Source organism: Prinia subflava, chromosome 4 (assembly GCF_021018805.1).
Source record: "Prinia subflava isolate CZ2003 ecotype Zambia chromosome 4, Cam_Psub_1.2, whole genome shotgun sequence".
NCBI lineage: Eukaryota > Metazoa > Chordata > Aves > Passeriformes > Cisticolidae > Prinia > Prinia subflava.
In genome coordinates, this window is record NC_086250.1 from 20397200 (window position 1) to 20410949 (window position 13750).

Consider the following 13750-nt stretch of genomic DNA (forward strand, 5'->3'; position numbering starts at 1 on the left):
CTCAGCCCCTCCTGTTGCTTCCTGAGCACAAGCCCTTAGCATGGGTTTCCATGGGTGCAGTTAAGTGTCTCCTGAGCACTTATTTCTGCTGCTGCTGCTGCTTAGTTGAAAGTTAAATACAAACCTTAGTTCTTTTTCAGACTCCTGAACTGCAACATTTCTGTCTTACCGCCAGAGCTGAAGGAGCAATTTAAAAGACTTAACTACGTTATCATCATTTCTGTTTTGATGTTATTGCTAATTTGCATCCTCATTCCCTTACTTTCAAATTTAATAGAAGACAAGAGCTGTTCCCTTTCATCCCATTTTCTTTTATTTCTCCTCTTATTTTTTTAATAAGGAGAAAGACATAAGGAAAGCAAAAAAATAAATACAAATACTGAAACAGCTCCAGATGAAAGGCAGTAAAATGACTGCCTGCTGCTCCCTCTTGAACTGACTGGCAGCAACTCAGAGTTTCTCCTGTCAGAAACTGTGGGACTCCTCTCTCTGCACTGCTGGATCCTTTTAACTCCATCAGGTCTGGCCAGGAGACGCGGCTGCGGCAGAAGCAGGATTCTCGAGAGATTTGGAGAGAGAACAAGATGACAAAGGGGTGTTCCTTGAGCTTTTCCAGGAGTATAAAAAGTCCAACCCAGCTGCTGTCTCACCCCCCCTGCCTTGAAAGGATTGTAGCTGCCATGCAAGGACTGATGGGGGTCTCATCTATGTTTTTCCTCATCACCTTCGTGGTCTGTTCCTTCAATCCTTTTCCAGGAAATCTGAGCCAGAACGAACTGGCCTGAAGGATGGTACCAAGGAAAAGTAGCACAAGAACTGAGGATAGAATAGAAAAGCTACACTTCACATCTCCTGAAGTGTCCTGAGCCATGCAGTACATCTTGTGGGTGCTTGTGTCTGGAGTCTTCCTTCTTGGAAAAATGCCATCGGTGCTAGATGTGAGCTATGAAATTCTGTAATGGGGATAAATATTCACATGGCTCCCGGGAAAGTTCTCAGCGTCTGGGCCTTGAATCTGCCTGGTCAGTCCTGCTCCAGCCATGTCTTTCCTGTCTCTGCATGGCAGTGTGAGTGCAGACAGAAGAGTTGAAAGCAGAGCACGCTCACACGGGGTTTAGCAATGTCTCTTGACCACCTGAAGGGTGTTTAAAAGCCAGGAGAAAGTTCACACTTTAGAAGTTAGGCTGCTGCTTCAGCATGTAAAACCAGCTGTGGCTCAGGTTGGATTTGCAAGGGAGCATGAAGGTTTCTAAAGAGCTGTCTCCTGCAAGCATGGTCTGGTCGGTCTCATGGGGTGCAAAGGCAAGGGAGTAGCTGCACATCCCCTGCTCTGGTCTCTTGACAGACCTGTTTCTGAGCTGACACCAGCGGTACCCACATCAGAGGTGTCTCCACTTAAACAGCGATGGCCGTTGCCTCCCCTGTGCTTGGATGTGACCCTCCCGCTGCCCGGGCTGGCCGTGCCGCCCTCCGCGCATCGCGGGAGGGAGATGCGATTCCCCACGCACGACGTGTGCCTCCACCCCAGAGCTTCGGAGGCCGGTGAGACAATCGCTCTGTGACCTCGGTCAAGGCAGCGGGCTGCAGATTAAAGAAAGCAAAGCTACTCTTTGCTGAATGCTAACTCTCTGGGGTGCCGGACTAACATATGGGGAAGTGAAGAGACAGCAACCCCCGGCCACAGCACTGCATGCAGATTAAGCCAGGCACATATCAGAGAGGTAGTGAGTGAGAGCACCTCTGCCTTTGAATCGAATCCTCCCTGCCCTGTGCCACCCCTCCATGCAGAGTCCATCTTTCACGCCGATGAAACAGAGCCCTGTTTAAAAACGCAGCTGCAGCTATCACTGGGGTTTTTCCATGAGCACAAATATTCCTTTGACAGCATGTCTGTTTCGAGTTCACTGGCAACAGAACTGCTGTTCTCTCCAGTTTAAGTGAAACATGGGAGTCCCTTCATTTAGGACTTTGAGCCACAGAAACAGCCCCGCTCGCCCAAGGTTTCCAGTCTGCATTCCCACACTCAGGTCGTTCCATTCCCTTTCCCTTTTGCCCCAATGTGGGCAGAATCCTCCTCTCCCTCTCCCTCTCCCTCTCCCTCTCCCTCTCCCTCTCCCTCTCCCTCTCCCTCTCCCTCTCCCTCTCCCTCTCCCTCTCCCTCTCCCTCTCCCTCTCCCTCTCCCTCTCCCTCTCCCTCTCCCTCTCCCTCTCCCTCTCCCTCTCCCTCTCCCTCTCCCTCTCCCTCTCCCTCTCCCTCTCCCTCTCCCTCTCCCTCTCCCTCTCCCTCTCTCATATTTTTTCCAGGTCAGTCCGTGTGCCCTTGCACAGCATCATCACTTGTCCTTTTTTCAAGGCTGATAAAGGAGATTTGACCAACTGCCTTTACTACCTATGGAAAACCATGTATTACTGCTACAATGAGTTTTTGGGGTTTTGGTTGGGTTTTTGTTGTTGTTGTTCTGTTTTTTTTTTTTTTTTTTTTTTTTTTTTTTTTTTTTTTTTTTTAATGGACCTAATGGAAAAGAGAAAAAACCAAAACATTCATTTGCCAGCTGAGTACTCAGGAAATCTAAACCTCAGGAATCCTTAAAGCACCAGGAGATGAGCTATAAATCAAACAAGTTACCCCAAACTCTTTCCTAGAGACACAGCTCTAGGAAGTCTGATGCACACAAGGGAGGAAAATTGAGGGATAGTAGCATCTCTATTTTCTTTGCCTTGTATAACCAATGTTGAAAGCAGAAAGGATGTTCCAACAGAAACTTCCTCAACAAAGAAACATCTCTGAACTATTCCTCAACACTGTTCTCCAAACATCTCTAATTTTTTCCTTAAGAAAGGGGAAAGAGGAAGGTGTTATCCAAGAAGAGGAAGACACACAGGTGCCTGGAACAAAATAGAACTCCCAGACTTGTCTCTGCTGGCTTTCTACAAGTTCTTGCTTGTTAAAAAAATGGAACTGTGTTTATTGCCTGGTGAGCCTGGGGAACCTTTCCTGAGCTAACTCTAGACCCACTTAAAGCGCCGCAATACAAAAGTGCTTGTGTCCTTCAGGTGGTGGTAGGGATCAGTGAAAACAGAGCTCCAAACCCCACAAATCCAGCTGGCAGCAGCCAGCTTAGGATATGTGGGAGATGGTTTGGAAGAACAGGTGAGAGCTGTTTTATCTCTTGCAGCCTGTGAAGGATATGGGTGGCTCCAGCAAACCAACTGCTCCTTTCATAATGCCTTCTTTTCTCTCAGGTTGTGGTTAATACACCAGGTATCTTTGTTTGTTGATCCTGGTGTGCCTGAGTGTCTGCTAATGAGCTCAGAGGCCTTGTCCCATCATTTTCCTGTGTGAGACATTGTACTTCTCAAAGGCATTTTTCTCAATCAGTGATGCAGACACTGGATGAAGCCACAAAATGCCAGTCTTCAGTTAGGCAGGAAGACTGTTCTAAATGGTGTGCAAGAGCTGCCTTCCTTGCAGACAATAACCAATGCGTCATTGTCCCTCCGATTCTCTGGGGAGCAAGAGGCTGGGAACAGTAACTACACTGCTGCTCCCTCCTGGCAATGCAGCATGCTGAACCCTTGACCACCACTTGCTTACCAGATGCTTTCTACTCTGGGTTCTCTCATTAATTATTCATTTCTCATGTCATGTTATGACTGTCTTGATCATTATGAATTCATCTGGGGCTAATGTGCATGTCACATCCATTGCAACAGGAGATGGTAAAGCAAAAACCAACCAGCCAACCAATTCCTTTCTCTCATTACTTTATCTATTTGTATGTAATTGATTTGCAGTTGGTTGATTTTTCAATTTGGCTTTTTTGAGATTGGTTTGCAATTACTAATATTTTTCTTTTGTGTTTTGTTTCTTTTTTTTAAAAAGGATCCTAATTTACATCTGTCTGTGACTCCCTGCTGGGGATTAATCAGACAAATAAACTTTTTTTTTTTTTTAAGTACAGTTATTTTCAACAGCCAGAATCAAGGACTCAAAGGACTAAATCTTTAGGACTGCATTTTTTCAAAGTAGGTTATATTCCAATTGAAGTACTACAACAAACAGCAGAACTTCACAACACTGCAGTGCACAGACACCCAGACTCCTCTGGAGATGTGCTCTCTTGGCAGTCATATGCTGGAGAAAATGTCAGACTGATATCTGTGTCCATGGAATACTTTCTACTATGCAGCACAAGAATCCTTTTGTCAGCACTCCCCAGCAATATTTGACTGATTTCCTAGAATTCCTTTTCCTAGAATGAGAGGCTACAAAGACAACTTTTTGATGGAAATGCCATAGAAATGCAATCTATATCAGAGTGTTTTGTCATAAGGTTGCCTTTCTAGGATGAGTTTGATCAGGGCAATGCAAACCAGTGTTTAACTGGCATTGTCTTCTAGTCTTTGCAACACTTAGCTGCTAAAAATGATAACAAACCAAAACTATGTGTAGGTAAAAGGTTTGGCATTATATAGCCACTCTCCAAGTTATTATTTGTCTCTGTTTATTCTGCTATATGGGGGAAGAGCCTTTCAGAACATTTCATCAAAAAAGTGCTGCTAATTAAACTGAAGTGAGGCAAGGTGTTTGGTTAGCTGGTATAGTCTGCCTCCTTGATTTTCTAAAACATTTTCTCCACGTTTTTTCCCAATGAGAGTGGAACTCTGTTCCATTCTATTTTCAGACTTTTTCCTCCTCACTGTGGAAGTGGTGGCTGGTTGTATGTGCTGTGTGCTAGACCTGTGGATGAACATCACCCAGTGATGAGTGAGTGGACGATAAAAGTTGTGTCTGAGCCCATAGTTCTAGAGGGAAATGGAAACAGAAGCACATGGAACCTCAGCACTGACAAGGGCAAAGCTCAGACTTATTCCTTCGTGCAAAGGTTGTGCCACCCACACACAGCAGGCTGCCAAGCCATGGCTCAGCTGTATAGAACACTACCTGGGAATAGGTGTTGTGTGTTTGGATGTCAGGAATGGCTCTACCCTGAGCCTGAGGCAAGCTCAGAGCTTTGCAGGACTTCCTTGAGCCTGATCTGTGCTGCAAAAGCCAGGTGATGCAGGCCAAAGTGGTTATCAGCGAGTGGGTGACCCTGAGAGTCATAGCATTATATCTGAATGTCACAACAGCCCAACAAGTCAGTGCCTTATGCATACACTTTCCTCTTTCCCTTGTGAAACTGGGAGTGGATCAGTGGGAATTCTGCCTTAAGCAAGGCAATGTGGGGCTCTCCAAAGTTATTTGAGATTTAGGGCTGGGTTGTTTTCTCAGTAGTCCTTTATGTTCAAAAATCCAGCTTGGCAGGGATGAGTCATTGCCAAGAAACCCACTCCCATTTTACACCCATTAGGTCCCCAAAATACAGCCTTCAGTCTGAAGAGAGCAAGCAGAAACAAGAATAAAAGATACAAGCATCAAAACATTGAACTGCTTTTTGCATTGTGTGGATGTAAGGAAACCCTCGTGGAGTAGCTGAAGTTTTTGCAAAAATACTTTTAGCAATACATGGGTGGTAAAGAGCTTTCTGTGATATATAGGGTATGAGAGTCTGCAACACAGTGGACATAATTCACTACTTCTGCTTGAAAATAAATCCTACTCCAAGTGGCATGAAATGAAGGTAGAAAAAGGCAGGGAGAGTGGAGATATTTCAAGGAACAGAGAAGGGATAATTGCATTTCAGGTCTGATTTTGTCTTAATTCAGCTTATATTTTACAGGCTCAGACAGTCTGCCTTCACTGACCCTGTTGGGTCACAAGGTGTTAGATTTCTTGCAGACAAGATAAAGGAGATATTGTGAAAGCCCCTACAAAAGAAGAGTCTGGACTGTGTAGCTGTTGTCTGTATTCTGAGGATGTGAATTTGTGGTGATTTTTTTCTGCAGCAGATCCCTTGTGTAAGTTTGGGCAAGACATGTTGCTTTCCCCGCACCATCCTTTTAGGTTAGGGACTATTTCTCATTAGCTTTGTGCAGAACTCCTGCCACACAGAGGCTCTGATTTTGGTGAAGGTCTTTAACTGCAGAACAAAAGGAGTGAGAGGAGCATACAGATAGTAAATGTCATTGTTCTGAGTGAATGGTGTGATCACAGATATTGAACACCTAATTCAGTCCCTCCAAGCATAAGCATTAGGAACATTTGAAATACCGCAGGAGTAAGTGAAACATTCCCAGAGGTCTGACAGACATGGCACAGGACCTGTGGAAAACCCTAAAGCGGCATCTAAAAGCCAGGGAGAACACTCTGGGGCATCCCAGATGCCTTTAGATGCCTGCAGTGAGAGAGATGATCAGAGCTCTGGAGCCTTTCCTCATTAAGCTGGTTTGGAGGCCTGTGTACAATGAATCAGCACAGACTTCTTTCCCTCCCTGCAAGCACTTTTCCCTCCATTCCAGGGCTCCACACTGTAAACAAGGGTATAATTTGCAGTGCTAGCTCACCTTTGTTGTAGGGGCTTACTCCAGCCTAGGACCAGGGTAAAGGAGCACCAGAGGGGACCCTGAGTGGAGCAGCAGTGATGAGCAATCATTCTCTATGCAGTGACTTGTCCATGGACTTGTGGGTCATGTTAGCTGGGATACTTTAGATACAAACTCTTTTTTTTTTCCCCATGAACTGAACAAAAAAACCCAGTGCTTCTCTTTCAGCCTGGCCACCAGGACAGAAGATACATGAAGAAAGAAGTGGGTCTATTCCTCATGCTGTAAAAACAGAGGTAGAGATCAATTATGCAGACCTGCCAGACTGTGTGATTGGCTAATCTTATGTCTAGGCTCAATAAGGAACAGAAAAAAGTCTGTATAAAATATGCATGCCATTTGACATATTTATATGAGATTAATTAAGGATCAATAATCCTTAAGAAGAAGATATGAAAAGAGAAAGGGATTTAAGAATCTACATGGACCTCCAAATAAAACTGAAGGGAATAATTAGACAATTAGACATGAAATCTAACATATTTTTGCAGCTCAAGTACATCACCTATAAATGTAAGTTAAGATATATTAAGATATAGATTGTCTCCAAGGACTATTTCCTTAACCACGTGGGTTAAAAAACTGTCTAAAAGCTTGTCAGCTACACAGTAAGGAAGAAAACAAACTTTAGATTTCATCTTGGGATAAAAAGATCAAATATAGTTTTATTTTCAATTTGTCACCCATGCCTTTATATCTTTCTTACTCTAAGGTTTCTCTTGGATTTTGTAAATAAATATTTTTAATTTGCTTTTGCCTTGAAGACCTGCTTTGAGTGTAGGCAATGCATAGTGAGGTCTGCTCCAAGAGATGCTGTGAGTCAGGCAGGCCAGCTACTCCTCCAGGCTCAGAGTCCCTGGTACTCCAGTGGAAAGCCTTGCACATCAGAGAGGAGTCCCTGCAGCAAGGCAAGAGAAAGAAAAAAAAAAAAAAAAAAAAAAAAAAAAAAAAAAAAAAAAAAAAAAAAAAAAAAAAAAACCACAAAAAACAAAAACATGGAGCTGGAATCTCTCCTTGTGTTTTTTTCATACCTGTGAGGCATTATTTGCAGCTTTGAAATAATATACAAATATTTCCTAATAACAATTAATATTCTGTAGAGTTAGTTTATTGACAGACAAGGTCATCAAACCAAATGCAGTCAGTAGATTTAAAAATGAATTAATGATTCCAGGGCCACTGACCACATTTATAGTTTTATTAACCCAATACAAGAGAAGTTGAATTTCACTTGCACAGGGTCAGGAAGAGTTCTGGCCTTTCATACACACAAAAATAAAATGGTTCAAATGCATTAGATTGCTTCCAAGACTGTGTGACTGAAGCTATTGGGTCACTGTGAAAATCAGTGTGTCCCTATCACATTACACAGCTCTGCTTTTTCAATGATAAAAATAAGATAATTTCCTTCTTGCTTTGCATATCGATGAGCAGAATTCAAAAGAACTGACTTGTGTTTTTCTTACAGTGGCAAAAAGACAGTAATGAATTGCAGTTAGAGTCTAAGTATTTGTTTGATCTCTTAAACAAAGACCTTAATTCCAGAGCTTTTAACCTTTCTTAGCTGTTAATGAAAGACATGTTTTCAGTTGGGTAACTACTGTGTGTGAATCATCCCAGGATAAAAATATGACACAAACTAGATGTTTCAGTAAACTGCTCATATTAATTCATTTGTAAGCCTATAGTCTGAAGCATGAGATACAACATTATGTTAATGAAAAAATACCACAAGTAAATAATTTTGTATGATGATGATTTCAGCTACCTTTTTAGAAATTCTACCCTAGTCTTTTGGCATGCAAGAAAATCATGGAGGGATGGACTGTTCTAATCTCACGTCCCATTCTAATCTTTGCATTATAATATAAGTTGCATTTTCCTGAAAATAAGCTCTATTTGAACTGCCAAATTTTAAACTATTTCAGTTATTTTTATTCCTGAAATATTACACAGTAGGCAAGGGCACCATAGTAGTTACCTTTTTTTTCCTCTCCCAGAATTTTAGAATAGAAATGCACTGGATGTCATATCTGGTGTTCCACATATCACTGTGGTTAGTTTATGCAGATTTAAAGCTACCCTATGCATGGAATTACTTGAAAAACCCTATTCCGCAATTTCCAGACAGCTCTGTATTTGGACATTTGTGATGGGATTAATGTTTCTTACCTTTGCCTTCTAAACAGTAAATGGTTTCTGCAGCCTGGTTGCCTAGGTCTACTCTCCAGCAGATAGTGACTCTTAGATGCTGTCTTTGGAGAGGATGAATTGTCTTCCAGCATGGTTGTATCTCTCCACCACTTTTATGGGCTATAGAAGAAACCTACGTTTCCAGACGCCTGGCTGAACTGCCTGGTTTTACCTGAAAGACTGATTTAGGTACAGACATACTCAAGAGTAACAGTGTGCCACTTCACTTTAATGCGGTCTGCTTGGACAGTGAATTTAGTGGAATGAAAACAAAGCACTGTGTAAGCATGCCCACATACAGATTATGGAGGAAAAAAGTACTAATTTTTGTATCATCAGATGATGCTCCACATTAAACCTCATTACTTTACAAGCCTTGAGTGCACAAGCTGCCCCTTTGGAGTGTTAGTGGGAACAAAAGTCAACAGTTTGTTAAAATACCACAGGTTGTTGGTGGTGGATCATATACTTTTATTCACAAATTTTTTGCAGAACATTTCCTACACTTCAAAAGTACATTCTAGTTGAATGTGAGTTAATTTTCAGCTGGAGATATGTCCATAATGCTGGAGTGACATTTTCACACATACTTGCTTAGAGTTAGAGTTCATATTCTCAAAGGTATTTCCATTCAAATGACCAGAAGCTACAGGACTGAATATCTTCGAGAATTTGGAGTTAAGTCCCATGTTCAAAATAAGAGGCCCTTAAGAGATTAAGCTTTATTGAGAGTAAGTGGAATAGAGATTCCTGAATTCTCTTGATAAAGATATCTGGGTTGTAAGGTTTGTGCTGGCATGCTGAGATATTTCCTAAAATTTTTTAGCTGATTCACAAAGCATAAATTCAAAGAGTGAAGAAGACATGCACCTTTTTTCTCTATCTTTTAATATCTTGTTCTGTGCATCTGGAGGTAACAACCACTCATTTTAGAAATAAGTACAGAGCGTCATCTCATAATACCATCTACAGATATGGAGTTTGTGTCTGATATTACACTCTTCCATAAAGCAGCTGAAATTCCACTTATATATGTATACACACACATATATACCCAAATACCTTTTCAGTTCTGAACACTTTTCAAGCTAGATTTCTGTCACTTGAGCTTATTACTACAAATGCAAATAGTAAAATTACTATGAATACAAATTTTTACTTTGTTTAAGTTCACCTCCATGAGCAAGAAACTCATGAAAGATTAATTTTGGTTCTATCCAAAGGAAGGTGGGTTAGCCAGCTTTACTCCTATTCTACTGCTGTTTGCTGCTTTTTATGAAAGATGTATCAACAGTGTTGAAAAAAAATGTCAATTTGTCACTTTTTCTGCCGAATTTCAGACAAGGTACTCTAAGACACATCTTATCTTCACTGTAGAAAAAAATCCCCTCTTAGTGGGATTTATCTGATGATCATGTGAGTAGTTATTGTCATCCAAATTTAAAAACAAATTAACCTTGTCAAGACTTGTGAGCAAAGTCTTGCATTCCTTTCTGATTTTTATCTCTCTTATCCCTCTCAGATATTCAGGTCTCATGGATTAAAAGGCCATTAGGAATCATCAGCACATACCTTCTGTGTAAGCAATTTTACGTCCTCCACAGACATCCAGCAACATTTCTTTTCTTTATTGTTCTGCTCATGTTTTGCATATTTTGCTCTTATGGAGGCAATATTTGCATCTAAGCCTGATGGGAATACTCATGGAGTAAGACCTACTCTGTGCAAAGTAACAGCAACGATCACAAATCAAAGTAGAAAAATAGTATCCCCCATAAATCTCATTTTCAGGAACATGAACATCCTCTGCTGGTCTACTGAATTGTGAAATTTCTGGAACTCTCTGTGTGCCTCTCCATACCTTATTTGAAACAAACTACCATGATGGAGCTCAGTCTACTGTCACTGCATTAGCCAGAGTTTAAGTGTGTAAGTGTGCACCATCTGCCATGCCACAATATTTTTACACTGCTTAAAAGTGACCGTTTTCATGAGCCATCAGTGTGTTTTTCTGAAAAGAAACAGTATTTGCATTTTGTATTTTTCTGTGAAGCAGTTTGATATATGCTTGCCCCTGAAAGAAAGGTGATCTGAAGGTCTGGCTGCATCTCTCCACAGTTAGTGATGCATTGCACACTTTCCTTCAGAATTCTGTTCCAAATAATGCTATTTCACATCCCCCTGATGCTCCTGGTTTAAATTTAATTTGTATGCAGTTTGCATCACTTAGGAACAAGGGGAAAGAAATAGCACAGTTGTAGTACATGATAATAATGCTTTTCTCCTGCTTTTCTTCTGTCTTGACTAACTGAACTAGAAATACTCTGGGAAGAGTAATGATTCTTAGCATGTTTATTCACACTGGTCAGTACTCTATATGACACAGGTTCTGGGACTACTAGAAAATATTCTGTGAAAAGCTGGGAAAAGGAACAATTGCTGCCTAGTCTCTACTGGCTATACAGACGAGGTCTCATTTAACTATGAAGGGAAGGCAAGGTCATTAATTCAGATATATCCAACTGCATCGTAGCCACTGCTCTTTAGTCAAAAGGAGGTTAGGTGAGATGAATCTGTCCAGAATGTTTCCTTCCCCCCTATTTAGATATAAAGCAGCAGATTTTGTGCTTGGCTGGTCTTTCAAATTTGCAGTGGGAACTTTTTCCCTCTAAAGCTATTCACTGTGTCTTGTGGTGGAAACTGACAGCTCATCTCGATCCTGTGTGGAATTAGAAGTAGCATGACATTCCCCAAGGTTATAACAAAGCCTCTATGAAAACACAAACACATCAGCAGGGCTGGCACAAAACTAAGGCCTTATTTGATCCTTTTGTGTAATTTCTGCTTTGTCTGTGAATCTAGCTATTTCTGGACAGCCATGCTTGTGGATGTGCCACAAAATGTCAGACAGAGGACATGGAGACCTGGGCCATGGTAGTGTGGAAAGTATACTGAGCTACTGGATCCACTGATGCTATTGTTCCTCAGAAATACTGTTTTTCTATTTAGCCATGCAGTTAACCAGATCTCACTTTTTCTTCTCATCTGACCTATGATTGTATCGGTACAGTCTTTTGCCTTTGTTTGATAAGTAGCCATCTCTGGTGTGGAAGTGAAAGAGCTGAGCTAGTGAAGTGCCCTTCAGCAGATAATTTGCTTTTTCACTTCACTTTAAACTTTATCCTGTTTGCCTTGTTGAATATTTTATGATGTTCCTGATCTCTTTTTAAAAGGAGATTTGCTGCTTTATTTATTTGCATGTGGCTGATCTGTGCTAAGTTTTGTAAAACTTAGCTTATCTCAAAAAGTCTATTTCAAGAGCAGGTCCTTAAAACACAGTGGGTCCTTGATACTGTAGCTGTTCATCCCAAGATACTGGACTTCAATCTTCCTTTGTGTCCCAGAGTGTCAGACTGACAGGTCTGTACTAAATCTTGTTTGTGCCCATCATAGAATTCAAGTTCTTAAAGCAAAACCAAGAGACATTATCTGTTCATGAGAAGTACAGTGAGTGTCCTGCTGTGACTGCATTTTGCACATTCTTGTGTGAGATGCTGGCCACTAATACTAAGTCTAGTTCAAGTGTCAGGCAAACAACAGCATTAAATTAATTTTGTAGAAGTTTCCTGGGTGATACTTTTCAACTTGGAAGAGATCTTTTTGACTTGCAATCTTCTGCAGACAAATCTGCTCTATCAACCCACACTGTGATCAGGTGTATTTTCTGTATTTTATCCATGGACCATATTTTTCTGATGAATAAAGGGGTGTGGAATGCATATGGAAAAAAGTCTACTTTAAGGCATCCTAAATCAGTTCAACTTCAAATAGCATTTTTTTGTCTCTACAGCAATTTAAAGAGCTTTCAAAGATTAAGATTACCAAATATGCTTCTGTAAATTTTACAGTGAACATCTGTATGCTCCTCCATAGTCAGCCAAAGGAAGAGAAGACAAGGAATGAATACCATCAAGCAAACTCTGAGCAAGAAACTGAGACCATAGCCAGGCAGTGACCAGCACTTCACTTCTTTTTCTGTGTCTACAGCTGTGCCTGATGGCTCTAATGATGCACCTCATTTCTGATCTGGGTTGTACCAGATTAGGTCTGCAATTATACCAGTTTAGGTCTGCTTCAAAAACAGCTTTCTTCATGTACCACTTGAAATAGTCTTTGGGAATCTTTATTTCATTTATATTTTTAGTCAAAACCATAATTCTTGTAAAATTACAAGTGAGATATTGAGGTAATGCTTGTCTGTACCTCCTGAATGTTTCCAGAACAGATATGAAGAACAACAAAGGAAAAATTTTGATGAAGTAAAATCCACTTCCTTAGGCAAATGCAGACAAACATCACCTGGCACAATTTGCCAAGCAAGAAGATACTGTGTAAAAATAATAAAAAGAGAGGTAAAAAATCAACCACTTTCACTTGGTAACTGATTAACCTCTCTAGGTCTTTCCAGGTTAGTCAGCAAACTGAGATCCCTCTGCAATAGCTGTAGCTTTGTAGGAATCAGATCAGCAATTCCAGGGTGGATGCATTAGGCTCTCAAGTCTGTCTGTGGAAAAAAATACAGGGCACATCAAAGCAGGGTATAAATTTAAAGCAGGTGATATACTTTGTGCTGACACTTATAGGAATGTTGTCCGTATAGTAATATTCAGAAAATAAAAATTTAAAGCCCATTTGACTTCATTCAAACCTCATGATGGATGCTTCTTCAGAACAAATGTAGCTTTTATTCAGTGCAGTTTATTTCCATTTTCCAGAGGCTGTGCAAGGACTTAATGCAGTTTATCTAATCCATTATAAATGCACTTGTTTTTTAAAGCTGGATTTAACCTTCCTCAATATCACTGTGTCAATAAATGCTCCAACCATAGGGGTATTTACAAGAATAATGATAATATGGAGCAGACCAGCCTCACTTTACAGCCTGTGGAGAGATAATGATTACATACGTAATGTTAAATGCCATGAGTTGGCCTGTGTAGAAGAGCTCTCTCACTTCACTGAGTATGGAAAATGACTGAACAGACTGGCTTCCTTTATTTTTACCTAAATT